General features: G+C 39.8%; 2 pseudogenes; one reads left to right on the forward strand and one right to left on the reverse strand.

The window, feature by feature from the left end:
- LOC120222061 overlaps positions 1 to 14,980 on the forward strand; it is a 169,038-nt pseudogene that overhangs the window by 18,650 nt on the left and 135,408 nt on the right.
- On the reverse strand, positions 8,421 to 10,011 carry LOC120222064 (annotated as a pseudogene).

The raw sequence follows: 14,980 nt of genomic DNA on the forward strand, positions 1-14,980 counted from the left end.
TCCTACATCCTCTAAAGAGCTTCCCTCTGTGCCAGTGTCTTCCGTGGCATTCACAGTGAAACCCAAAAGCCTCCCCATGGCCAGTGAGGGTCTGTATGATCTGACTGCTGTTCCATTGCTTTGAGGGATATGTGAAAATCTCTGACTTGGGAACTGGTACTGCACTTTCATGTTTTTCAGGTGGGTTTTAGATTCTGAGTGATCCTTCCTGGGATTAGAGATGGTTTCTCTTCTTTTGCATCATCACTAATCTTAAAAACAATGATGGCTCAAATCTTAAAAACATCAATGTTGGCAATGATGGCACAAATATAGAGAAAACACTAAGAAATATAAAACAAGGGTGGATTATATATGTAATAGGCCAGTCATTTTCCTTATGTATTTGGTTAACTTTATTTAAGAAAATTAATGTTTATTCATTTTTGGGGAGAGACAGACAGACAAGGACTGTGTGAGGGGCAGAGAGAGAGAGGGTGACACAGAATCTGAAGGAGGCTCCAGGCTCTGAGCTGTCAGCAGATTGCCCAGTGCAGGGCTGCAACCCACCAACTGTGAAATCTAGACCTGAGCAAAAGTCAGCTACTTAACCGACTGAGCCACCCAAGTGCCCTGTATTTGGTTAATTTTTTTAATTAATTTTTGAGAGTTTATTTATTTTTGAGACTGAGAGACACAGAGCATGAAAGGGGAATCAGCAGAGAAAGAGGGAGACACAGAATCTGAAACCGGTTCCAGGCTCTTAGCTGTCTGCACGGAACCCGATGCAGGGCTTGAACCCACAGACCACAAGGTCATGACCCGAGCTGAAGGTGGATGCCCAATCAACTGAGCCACCCAGGTGTCTGTATATTTGGCTAATTTTGAATGTGGACTCTCCATGGACATTCCAGGAATAGAAGATGGGATGCTTTGGGTTACCTTGGAAGCACTGTTTTAACCAGAAAGGTGAAATGGATTCATTAAGTTGTACATCCTCTGCTCTCCTAGATCTGAGTCTGAGCCTCAAGACCGTGTCAACATCAACTTGGGTCACTCAGTAGGTGGAGCTGCCAGGAAACCTGTTCTCTGAGGTGTTCTGAGAAGGGAGGATCAGGGACTGTCTGTGGAGGCATGGAGGGCAATTTCCTGGGCTACCAGGTCATTTTTGACAGAATCTGAAGGGAAAATTTGGTTAGGCTTTGCAGGCTCCATTTAGGCAGAGGGTTTCTTCCCAATGCAAATTCAGGGGCATCTGACCTCTGTGCCCACAACGTTGGCCCCAAATTATGGATCAGGAATCCGAGTGGAGGTGGTGTCTTAGAAGGGCCGCTGGAGGTGGGAATGATGCATCTGGTTGAGCCAAGCTTCACGGCTGGTGCTGTGGAGCCCTGGGCAGGTGAAAGAAGCGCGTGCCTGCAGGTTTTGGTCCTGAGGGGGCGGTCTGTGCTACCAGTCCCCTGTGTGCATGTGCAGCACTCGGTGGAAACCTCTATCTACACAGGTGATGAGGGGAGCCATTACCCAGAGTAAAGTCTGGGCAAGTGAGGGTACAGTTTCACTGGTGTCTTCGGCACCCGTGCAAAAGTGAGTGGTGAGGGGCAGCGAAAGATGTCACACTGACTCTTCTGCCCACAATGCAAGTGGGCAAGAATGTCGAATAGGCCTTGTGAGAAAAGTGGTCAAAATGGAAGGTGATACTGTGAGGTAGTAAATGATGAGCTGATGTACATTCGCATTTTCAAGGGTAAATTTGATCATTTAATTGATCTATTGAGATGGTTAGGCATGTTCCACTTGTAGGAGGCAGTGGTGAAGTTTTGACAGAGAGGAGGTAGAAGCAGAGGAAGGAGAGTGTTGGATTGCATACACCTTAAGCATTTCCTGTATGATTGGAAGGCCTACTTGACTGTAATTGTTCTTAAGTTCATTTTCTTCTCCAGTGCAGTGACTGCTAATTCAGTCTCAGTTTCCTTACAGAGCCTTCCTTACTACAGCCACCTCAGGATGTGGCATTTCTATTGAACTGTGGAAACCTTGTTGGTAGGATATTATGTTGTGTTTGTTTTAAATCTGTTTGCAAGGAATATCTAAACGTAGTCCAACCACGGTAAAAATGCACAGTCATGCTGAGGCAGCAGTCTAATCTCCCAGAACCACCCAGTAAAGTCACATGCGTACACACCAAAGATCACGTTATGATGTGTGTGATAGCAGGAGACAGGTATGTTCAACTAGGGAAGGGTACAAACAGGTATCTGTATGAACATAGACATCTTCTTAAAAATTACCGTGACGTATGATTTGTTTTTCTGTGTGTGTGTGTGTGTGTGTCTGTGTGATCCACTTCTAGTGTGAAAATCCCACCTTGAAGTACCATTAAGAAAAGCAATTTGATTGAGAATAAGTTTGTGACAGTATTTACATAAACATTCAACCAAGTGCAAGATACTTAGTACTTATGTGTTAAACAATTTCGAATGCAATTAAAGAAACTGAATTTGCATAAGAGAAAGGATCTACCTCTACTTGAAAAATGGTGATATCTGAAGATCAAACTATTTTTTTCTATTTTTAAATTTTTTTTAATGTTTTATTTATTTCTAGGAGAGAGAGAGAGAGAGACAGCGTGAGCAGGGGAGGGTCAGAGAGAGAGAGGGAGTCACAGACTGAAACAGGCTCCAGGCTCTGAGCTGGCAGTCAGCACAGAGCCCGATGCGGGGCTCGAACCCACGAACCGTGAGATCATGACCTAAGCGAAAGTCGGACGCTTAACCGACTAAGCCACCCAGGCGCCCCTGAAGATCAAACTATTGTTGGTTGGCAGAAATCAATGGTTTTTACTTTATTTAAATATTCTTATAAGCATAGAGTTTATAATTTTTATATTATCATTAATGATATGCCTAATGTAGGTATTTTCTATCACTACCATAACGAATCATCATGTATTTAGGAGCTAATAAAAACACAATTGCTTGTTAGTTAGTGTGAATTTCAGTGGATTTGGCTTTACTTTCTGTTAAGAGTCTTGTGTGGTTAAAACCGAGGGTTTCATGAAGCCTGTATCTTCTGGGTCACCACCCTCATTCTTAGAGATCCTCATGTATGCACAACCACTAATCGGCTGATTTAAGATTTTTTCCCCACTTGTATTGAGATAAGTGACCTATTATGCTAGAATAAAGTGTACAACTTCAGGATTTGATACAGGTATATATTGCAAAGTATTTACAATAAATCTAGTTAACATCCATCACGTCACAGTTAAAATTTTCTTTTTTTTTTTAAATATTTTTTTTTAATTTATTTATAGGAGAGAGAGAGACAGCGTGAGCAGGGGAGGGTCAGAGAGAGAGGGAGTCACAGACTGAAACAGGCTCCAGGCTCTGAGCTGGCAGTCAGCACAGAGCCCGACGCGGGGCTTGAACCCGCCAACCGCGAGATCATGACCTAAGCGAAAGTCGGACGCTTAACCGACTAAGCCACCCAGGCGCCCCACAGTTAAAATTTTCTTGAGTGCAATGAGAAGTTTTAGGAGCCACTCCCTGTACCTCTTTGAAAAAGGCAATACAATATTGTTCGTTATAGCCAGCATATACTGTACACACACACATTATCTTCTCATCCGAGTTACTTTCATGTCATGGCTTTTATGAATGTTGCATTTTGCTTAGTTTTCACATACTTGAGGTTGGGTTTTTTTTTTTGTTCTGTTTTGTGCTTCTAATTGACTTCTAGCTTTATGTCATTGTGATTGGAAAAGATAGCTCATAGGATTTTTTAAAAAATTTGTTGCTTTTGAGAGAGAGGGAGGGAGGAAAGGAGAGTATGTAAGCAGGGGAGGGGCAGAAAGGGAGAGAGAGAATCCCAAGCAGCCTCCACACTGTGATGGTGGAGTCGAATGTGGGGCTCAAACCCAAGAACTGTGAGATGGTGACCTCAGCCAAATTCAAGAGTTGGACACTTTCAAGTCACCCAGGCACCCTGCTTGATGGGATTTCAATCTTAAATTGTGACCCAACATAGAATAGATACTAGAGAATGTTCCATGTGCACATAAGAGAATGTTTTACTGCAGGTGTTGGGTGAAGTGTTCTAAGACCACCTACTTAATGGAATTGAAGTCTGATATTTCCTTATTGATGTTTTTCTGTGTGGATAATCTGTTCATTATAGGAAAGTGCACTATTGATGTCCATTGCTATTGTACTCCTGTCTTTTCCTCTCTTCTTGTCTGTTAATAGTTGCTTTATATGTAGGCACTTTTATGTGGAGTAGATAATTATTTACCAAAGTTCTATCCTTTTGTTGAATTGACTCCTTTATTTTCTATTCTTTTTTTTTAAACAGCTGGTTCTATTTCTTGAAAAAATTATAAAAGATTTTTATATATACTTTACAAAATTCCTTTCAAAAATAATTGACTTCTATGTGCTAAATTTTGACATCAAACAACAATCCAACTAACAAAAAGATTATTATGTAGTTCAGGGAGTAAGAAGCAATAAACAGAATTGTCCTATCAATGCAGACACTACATGAATATACAAATCTATAGCTTTCTTTTTTTTTAATGTTTTATTTATTTCTTAGAGAGGCAGGCAGGATGAGCAGGGGAGGGTCAGAGAGGGTCAGAGATGAAGCAGGCTCCAGGCTCTCAGCTAGCTGTTAGCACAGAGCCCGACACAGGGCCTGAGCCCATGAACCGTGAGATCATGACCTGAGCTAAAGTCGGACGTTTAACCAACTGAGCCATCCAGGCGCCCCAACAAATCTACAGCTTTAATGTAACACCAAAAAATCATAAGGACAGTGCTAGCTACCTTTCTCCAATATGAAAGGATTAATGTGTTCTATTTAGTAAATATGTATATAATGTATTGCCAGAATCCTCCAGCCAGTCCAGGGGTCCCTGAAGGATGGACAGTGTCGGCAAGAGAGTGAGTTGAGAGTCCTGAGATTGTTTCCAGTCACCAGGCAGGCATTTCTGCTCAGTCCGGGTTCTCAACTTTATTTATATGTGAAGGTACAGGGAACAAGAAAAGTGGCATTTGCCTTAGTTGATAATGTTTACAATGTTCCCAGCATAGCCTTGAGAAAAACCTTTTATCAAGAAACAAACAGAATTGTATACGTAAAGGTGAATCTTTTATGAGTAAGGATCATTAATCAGTTTATAACTCAAGGGAAGTATCAAGAAAAACAGGATCTGGGGCGCCTGGGTGGCTTAGTCGGTTGGGCGTCCGACTTTCGCTTAGGTCATGATCTCGCGGTTGGCGGGTTCGAGCCCCGCGTCGGGCTCTGTGCTGACTGCCAGCTCAGAGCCTGGAGCCTGTTTCAGAGTCTGTGACTCCCTCTCTCTCTCTCCTAGAAATAAATAAAACATTAAAAAAATTTAAAAAAAAAAAAGAAAAGAAAAACAGGATCTTCCAGAGACACAATGTCTGCTCTCACAACCTCAAAAGAAGATATCTTTAGCACTAGGCATAGTGCCCATAGTTCCCACAACGTCATCCATACCCAGAAATAGTGTGTTAGTGTATATGGGAATATTATTTTATTAATTGTTGACCTAAGGGCGGGATCTGACCTTTCAAAGTCATCAATTACTTAGGTCTAATCATGATTTCCAGGCTACTGAACATTAATGTCTCTCCATATAATAAGTCCTTAACCAGATGAAATCCTCATACCAGGGCCAGAACAAGGGAACAAGCCATTCCTGATCTCAATTAACAAAGCACTCCAGGGTACAGTGCTCCAGCACAAACGATAAAAAAAAGGGACAGCTATTGGTTGCCACTCGAGGGTGGGACATCTTGCAAGCCTGCCTTAACCTCACAAGTATTCTCAACTAGTGACTTCAATATGGCTCCTAACAATGTATAAATCCTCAATTCACACGTACTGTGTCTAAAAAGTGTGAGCCAGGTAAAACATAAGGTTTTCCCATCTAAAGATACACATTTCAAGAAAGAACCGAAAGGGAAGTAAATCCACTATCACAAGAATTGCAAAGGTGATCCATAAAAACTGGATCACTTGCAATGGCATACAAAGAAAAGTCTCCAAAAATTAGTATTAGAAATTTTAGAGTGGTGTTATGGTAATGTGCCTGAAAAGACAAATGACTTATTTGGGGTCTGAAAATATCAGATAACAATGTAAATTCAATGACCTGTGAGAGGGGGGAAAACTCAATGTATTACATCAAGAAGTTAGCCAATCAAATACTGTGGAAAAGATTTATTAGCCTTTACACGTTGGTTTTGATAAACTATTGACTACTTGTTACAGTAGAGTACCAAGATTTTCATTGCAACAGTATTTTCCCACACTCATCAAAACCTCAAAGCAATAGGTCTTTCTCGAAGTGGCATTCAGGGTTTTTTTCCTCCAACCCTCAAATCACAGGAATAGGGTTTTGAATATCAACAAGCCAGTGAGGGGACTCCTAAGATACAGATGTTCATAAACCTTATAGAAGCTACAATTCAGGTACCTGCAGAAAACCACCAACGTGGATGGAAAAATGTGTTGGTTTTAAGTGTTAAACACTGTAGGAGTGACACGAACACACTATTGGTGTCCTTCCCAAACAAAAATGGGGGGAACCTTACTGGCTTTCTGCCCAACACCACGTAACTAAAAATGCTGCATGAGGTGACCCCTCTATTTTATATGGATGTTCACTGTGTCTTCTTACAGTCTTTGGCTTAAAGTCTATTTTGTCTGATGTAAGCATGGCTACCCCCACATACTTCTGTTTTCCTTGGTGTGGAAGATCCTTTCCCACACCTGCACTTTCAGCCTGAGTGTGTTCCCACAGCAGAAGTGAGTCTCCTGAAGGCAGCACATATTGTTAGTTTGTGAACCTGTCCTTTCAGCCAATATATCTTTTGGCTGGAGCATTTAGTCCCTTTATATTTAAAGGAAATATTGAGACACATATGGATGGAGTTACTCTTGTCATTCTTCTCAATGCTTTTAGCTGTTTTAGAGTTATTGGCCCCTTTCTTACTCATTTGCTCTTTATCTTTTTGTTGGTTTTCTAGAGTGGTGTACTTTGATTCCTTTCTCTTTCGTGTATTTCCTACAGATTTTCACTTTGTGGTGACTAGGAGGCTTAAAGGAGACAGCTATAAAAAATCTATTTTAAGTTGCTAACACCTTCATTTTGCATACTAAACTCCTTGAGACCTGAGGTAATTCTTAACAAAATCTGAATGTACAATCCAATACCATTTTAGGGAAGAGTTAGCTTTTCTTTCTCATATCTGTGAAGACTTCACTTCAACCACATGAGCTGATATTCTCTACTTATAACTATTGCTGTTATGAAGTTGCCTCAGTATTTGACTGGACTGCCACCTCTTGTTCCTTAAAAGCCAGTAAGTAAACCATTTTATCTGTAACATTCAGAAACTCTTTCTGGTTTTAATAAATGGACAAGAATTTTCTTGGATGTTCTGAACACCTAGTTCATAATAACTTACATCAATGTTATAAGCATAAACATTTGCATTTAGATACTTTTCATAGATTGTACATCATGTTGTCCTTCATCTTCCACGGAAAATCAGGTATACAGGTGTGTCACTGAATGAGGAAGGGCACTGGATATCTTTGATGTATAAAGAATCAGCCACATACTTTCACATACCCACTGGGAATAAATAAATTTTCTGAAGTGATTTGAGAGCATAATAAATAAATTTTCTGAAGTGTTTTGAGAGCAGAAAGACATTAATACTTGCTAGTCAACATCTTAAGGAGGGCCAAGGTAAAACAAACACATATTAAAGTTAATGAGTCCTATTTAAAAATCTACCCTTTGTATATTTTGAGGCATATCAGCAGATAAATTAAGTGTTTAACTTTTATCCCATATATTTAAGTATTTTTATTGAAAAAAATGTCTGAATAGTGTGACCAATGCACTCCTTTCTACTCTCAATTCTGTGACATTTATGGACAGTTGATCAGTTATTTTATCTTCATCTAAAAAATATTCAAGTTACTTTCTTAGCTGTATGCTGATGTTTTCTAAAGTGTATATTTAAAAAGGTCTTTTCTTATTCATACATTATCCCAAGTATGTATTTGGGGATACCAAGTCATGAGAGAATTCCAGGTAAAGACGTGGCCACCCTCTGGACATTTTACTGTTTCACTCATGTATCATCCCTGTGATCATGCTGAAGTTGTGAGTTCCAGCCAGAGGTTTGCCACATTCATTACATTTGGAATGTTTCTCAACAGGATCTGTGATCATGAGTAAGGCTTGAACAGTCTGAAATGTTTTACCACATTATTTTAAAGTTTTCTCTGTAGTATGAGCTCTGTGATGTGGAATGAGGCTTGAGTTCTGATTCAAGGGCTTGCCAAATTCTATTTATAAAATCATCTCCATATATATTCTCTGATGAGGAATCAGGGTTTAGTATTGCTTTCAGGTCTGGCACATTACCAAATATTTATCATTCCTCTCCAATATGAATGATCGGATGTGGAATAAGAGTTGAGGAGTCCTTACAAATTCTGTCATAGTCTTAACATTTAGAAGATCTGCTCCACTATGAATTCTGTGTTATTAAGGAAAGGTTGAACAATGATTAAAGCTTTTCTCACATTCTTTGTATTGGTAAGGTTCATCTCCAGCATGAGTTCTGTGATGTTCAGTCAGGGTTGAGAGGTACCTAAAAGCCTTGCCACATTGTTCACATTGGTAAGTTTTCTCTCTAGTATGGATTTTGTAATGTTCGGTAAGGCTTGAGTGGTGGTGAAAGGCCTTGCCACATTGTTTACATTGGTAAGGTCTCTCTCCAGCATGAATTCTGTGATGTTTTGTAAGATCTGAGGATTGGATATAGGCCTTGCCACATTTGTTACATTGGTAAGTTTCTCTCCAGTGTGAATTCTATGATGTCTGTGAAGGTGTGAGGTGTGGGCAAAGGACTTGCCACATTCTTTACATTGGTAAGGTTGCACTCCAGTATGGATATTGAGTTGTTCAGTAAGGTTTGAGCGGTGGAGAAAGGCCTTGCCACATTCTTTACGTTGGTAAGATCTCTCTCCAGTATGAATTCTGTGATGTATACTAAGGACTGAGTAGTCGGTAAAGGCCTTGCCACATTGTTTACACTGGTAAGGTTTGTCTCCAGTATGGACTCTGTGATGTATAGTAAGTTTTGAGTGGAGAGTAAAGGTCTTCCCACATTGTTTACATTGGTAAGGCTTCTCTCCAGTATGGATTCTGTGATGTTTAATAAGGTCTGAGGATGTGACATAGGCCTTGCCACATTCTTTACATTGGGAAGGTCTCTCTCCAGTATGAAGTTTGCAATGTTGTGTAAGGTATGAGTACCTTTGAAAGGCTTTGCCACATTCATTACATTGGTAAGGTCTCTCTCCAGTATGAATTCTGTGATGTCTACTAAGGACTGAGTAGTCGGTAAAGGCCTTGCCACATTGTTTACACTGGTAAGGTTTCTCTCCAGTATGGATTTTGTGATGTTTAGTAAGGTTTGACCGGAGAGAAAAGGCCTTGCCACATTGTTTACATTGGTAAGGTTTCTCTCCAGTATGGATTCTGTGATGTTTAATAAGGTCTGAGGATTTGACATAGGCCTTGCCACATTCTTGACATTGATGACGTTTCTCTCCAGTATGAATTTTGCGATGTTGTGTAAGGTATGAGTACCTTTGAAAGGACTTGCCACATTCTTTACATTGGTAAGGTATCTCTCCACTGTGGGTTTTGCGATGCTCATTAAGGGTTGAGGAGCGATTAAAGCCCTTGCCACATTCTTTACATTGGTAAGGTCTCTCTCCAGTATGAGTTACCTCATGTTGAGTAACAGCTGACCACAATTTAAGGGTTTTGACACATTCTTCACATTTGTAAGGTTTCTGTCCATTATGCATTTGCTGGGGGTCAAGAGCTTTGACACATTCATTACCTATATACCTTTCCTCTCTGGTACCAACGGTCTTATGTGCATTTAGTTTTGATGAATGACTAAACATGTTCCCTGGTTTATTACCTCTGTTACGGTTTTCTCCCTCATGAGTCCACTGATGATCACCAACATTGGAGGACTGGTTAAGAATTTTCACACATTCATTATATTTGTAAGGATTCTCTCCTGTAGGGATACTCTTGTGTGTAATAAGGTTGGTGCTTTGATAAGAGACTTCCCCATATTTATTACATTCATAATTGTTCTCTGGAAAAGGAGTCCCCAGATGTCTTTGATGGCCTTCATTCACCCCATCCTTGTTGCAGTCTGTCATTACATGTCCATTCTCAAGGGAACTATGTTTATAGCTACTCATTGACACTTTTTGGAAAGAAGCTTCTAGGCATGGCTTTGGCAGGAATATCTGGGTGCCATGTGAAAATATAGCTGAAAGAGATCAAATAATAGAAAGTAAAATCATTCCAGGTACTACTCTCAGATGAACGTACTGACAACTTCTGATAAATAACCTTAAAATCAATCAGCGAACATCAGGAAGATAGCTGAGAACAAATCACCAAGACTTCACTCTTCCGTACTACTCTCAGATGAACGTACTGACAACTTCTGATAAATAACCTTAAAATCAATCAGCGAACATCAGGAAGATAGCTGAGAACAAATCACCAGGACTTCACTCTTCCATGGACACATAAACCTGCACACAGGAACTGACCACATAGCTTAATAGACAATTCCATGACATATCTTGCTGTAGCACAAATCATTTTCTTATATCTCAGAAAATCAGGAAAAGGACCCTAGGGGCTCAAAATTAGCAGAAGAAAGGAAATTTAAACCTAAAACAGAAATGGAAAATAGAGGCTATAGCAAAAATAGGAAAAATAAAAATGGGAAAAGTTGATATTCAGAGCATCCCCCCAAAATTATCAGACCTTTATCTAGTCAGTCAGAGTGACAGAGAAGACTAAAATCAGAAGTGAAGAAGTGAAGACAGACACAGTATAAGTGAAACCACTGAAATAAAAATATAGGACCACAATAGATAACTATATGGCAAGAAGTAGATACTGAAGAATCGTTATGAATTTCCAAAATGGTGAAAATTACCTGAACTCCCTCATGAAGAAATCTATCTGTCTGTCTGTCTGTCTGTCTGTCTGTCTGTCTGTCTATCTATCTATCTATCTATCTATCTACCTACCTACCTACCTACCTACCTACCTACCTACCTATCTATCTATATATCTAGGGTCTTCAACACACCGTAAAACATTTGGGTAACTGGAAAAAGAAAGGTTCATTTTGGCATACTATTGAAGTTCATTTAGAGAGTAGAGCAAGAGACCAGCCATGTGCCTCATTGGCATTTTGACACCCTCCTTTACCGCCTTGAGAATTATACCAGTACTCTGGTAAGAAAGCAGCTCCTGCCCACGATTTTGGAAGAGAAAAATAATTCTCTTCTCCACATCCCCAAGAAATGATTTATGAAACAACTATGCCTCTGATTTTGAAGAACTAGAAATAGGTAAATTTCCTCGGATTTGGAGTGTCAGCAGGGGAAGTTGGTGCAGCAACATGTGGTAAAGGGCTTGTTTACTTACAAAGGGCGGTCTGCCTTGCACATTCGTTCCTTGCAGGCCTGCCACGGCAGAATCATTGGTTGCCAGGACAAGAGACAACATTGGGGCCCAAGCCTCCATAGACTGAGGAGGGGCTCATTTGGGATGAGGTAGGCTGTGGGCAAGAGGCATCTCAGTTTCTAGGGAAGAAATTGCTAGTGGATCTTGGTCTCCTCATGGTGGTTCTCTGTGGCTTTGGGCACATTTTGAATGCAGCAACATTGGGCAGAATAGTTTTGAAAACCTGTCAACAACTGCAATATAATGAGGACAATGGACTAAGGGGAGAATACTGGATATTGCTGTATTGGAATAAACAGTATTTTCTTAGGTAACACTTCCATGCTTACTTTCAAATTTTTAATAGTTACCACACTATGAATCAGAATCTTAAAATGATAGAAAAGTCTTCCTATCATGAATATAAAATTATTATCCATATAATTATCCATGTATCCACCTATTCCTACTCTCCCAAAATAAAAAGGTTTCTTAGGTACTCTCCCAGAGTGGTTTTTCTATAGATATATATATACAATTATAAATGTAGATTATTTTCCTTCTTCCTTATATTTGGGCATTATTCCATTTAATTGGTTTTCTACCAAAGGATTTTGGGTTATTTCTAATCTTTGGCTTTTACATAGGTGTGGTGAATATTTGGTCACTGCTTTGCAAGTTTGCAAGTATGCTGTAGGCTAAAATTGAGGCAGAAATTGCTGGTGAAGAGAAGAAAAAGCACACAGAATTCTGCTAGATAGTACTAAATTGCCTTCCACGGGTATTAAAATTATTTCACCCCCAATACCAGGATTGCTATTTCTCCACAAGGTTACCCAAAGATGACTGGCACTCTTATTTTGCTGATCTTTTAAGGTGCAGAGTCTGAGTTCAGTATTTCTGGCTTGAGTCTGCTGTATAGGCCAGCAGTTGTGTCTCCCTCAAATTCCCCTCAGCTTGGGCATCCTTCAAACAATCACTTGGCAACGAATGTGTGTGGAAATGTAAACTGGAGAACTGGGAACCCAAATTCTGCAATGTGAAACACACAAAACTGTCCTTGCCCTGATGGAGCACTGGGTGGCTCAGTGGGTGAAGCATAAGACTCTTGATTTTGGCTTTGGTCGTGCTCTCATGGTTTGTGAGATCCAGTCTCTTCTGGGGCTCTGGACTGACCATACAGGGCCTGCTTGGGATTTGCCCCTCTCTCAAAATAAATACACACTACAAACAACAACAGGGGCACCTGTGTGGCTCAGTTCGTAGAGCATCTGACTTAGGCTCAGGTCATGATCTCATGGTTCACAAGTTCAAGCCCTGCACCAGCTGTGCTCTGTCAGCTCAGAGCTTGGAGATTACTTTAGATTCTGTGTCTCCCTCACCCCTCCCCCAAAAAAAACATGAAAAATTTTTTAAAACGATAACAAAAACTGTACTTGTACTTAAAATCTAGAAGTTCTGTCCCAAGGGCAATGCCTCCAAATGTAGAAAACAGCTTTAGGTTAATCTGTGTCAAAGGAGCAAAATCTGGAAATTTAACAATATGCCATAGATTCCATGCACATGCTAGACTGAAGATTTTTTAGCTCTTAAAAAAGAAGACCAGAAAGTTTTGAGAAAATTCATAAGAAAAGTTTTGGAATAATCTTTGGAATAACCTGAGAATTTCTTAAAATCTTGAATTTTAAGCTTTTGACCAGGTTTCCACCAAGGGTAAGGGCAAAATTAAGAGAAGTTTAACAGCTTTCATTGTAATGGAGATGAGAGTCTGCCCTAGGGAAGGTCAGACATTACACAAAATATTTTTAAACATCTTAATGGATTTACAACTACTAAACGTGTTGAAAAAGCAGGGGCACCTGGCTAGTTCAGTTGTTGAGCATCTGACTTGATTTCTGCTCAGGTCATGATCTCAATTTTGTGGGTTCAAGCCCCGCATCAGGTTTGTGCTGATTGTGATGCACCTGCTTGGGATTCTCTCTCTTCCTCCCTCTTTTCCCCTCCTTGTTGGTGGTCACTGGTTACCTCTCTCTCTCTCCCTCTCTCTCTCTGAAAATAAACATTAAGAAATAAATGTCCTGTACCAGATGAAGCCACTGGGTAATTCAATAGAAATGATGAGGAAGTGCTTCAGATCTCTTCATACATTTCTAAGGAGTAAAAAGAAGGGAGATTATGGAAACACACTCTAACACCAGCGTTTCCAGGTTATGCAAGCCAAAGGAAGAAACTACAAGTAGAGAATAAAATGCAGTGCCACCTACTGGGAATGTGAAAAGTCCATAATAAGACAAATCAAACTGAATCAAAAGCACACTTTACATTTTACAACATAATCGGTTGCAAATTCTTCCTGGAATTCAAGGCTGTTTGAACATATAGTAGATTATACATTTGAGACTGCCCACATTAACATAATGAAGATGAAACCTGGTGTGATCAAACTAATAAATACAGAATAGGGAGTGAGCATACTGCACACAACTTTATAATTAAAAACACTCAAGAAAGTAGAAAACCACTCCAACCTAATAAAGGCCATGTATGTATGAAAAGTAGAAATCTCACATATTCAAGAGTAAAAGACTAAAACCTCTTATATCCTCAGAAACAGGTAATGAAAAGCTTAGTGCTTTTCACTGTGAATTCTCAGATGTTTACTTGGATTTGCTTTTTCATTACATACATTGCCATTTTTTTACATATTTAATGTTTCTATGTTCTATGAACCTCTTTACCTGAAAGTAACATTTATTTATTTTTTAAATTTTTAAAAAAATGTTTTATTTCTGAGAGAGGGAGGCATCGTGAGCAGGGGAGGGTCAGAGAAAGGGAAACACAGAATCTGAAGCAGGCTCCAGGCTCTGAGCTGTCAGCACAGATCCCAAAGCAGGGCTTGATCTACGAACCGTCAGATCATGACCTGAGCCAAAGTGGGATGCTTAACCGACTGAGCCACCCAGGTGCCCCTGAAAGTAATATTTAAAAGAAAATATTTTCCCTATTTGTGACATTTCTAGGGTTTCCATCCAGGAAACACAGTCTGACGTGTTGATGTTGAGTTCTGTGTAAAGACTTTGCAACAGTCTTTACATTTGTAAGTTTTCTCTCCAGTATGTCCTCAGCCATGTTTAATCAGGGCGTTATTCCTGTGAAAGGCATTCCTGAGTTGTGTACATTGGTTGGATTTCTCCTAAGTATGTATAGTCTGATGTCAAGGATGGTGTAAAGAATGCTTAAAGGATTCACCAAATTATTCACCTTTGTAATATTTCTTCCCATTAAATACTCTCTGATGTTTAGAAAGGTTGGAGTGCTGGGCAAAGGTTTTGCCACATTCTTGTCATTTTTAAAGGTTCTCCCCAGTAGGTATTCTCTGCTTTTGAGTGA

This window comes from Hyaena hyaena, unplaced genomic scaffold, assembly GCF_003009895.1.
Source record: "Hyaena hyaena isolate Hyena2069 unplaced genomic scaffold, ASM300989v1 scaffold_838, whole genome shotgun sequence".
NCBI classification, from domain to species: domain Eukaryota; kingdom Metazoa; phylum Chordata; class Mammalia; order Carnivora; family Hyaenidae; genus Hyaena; species Hyaena hyaena.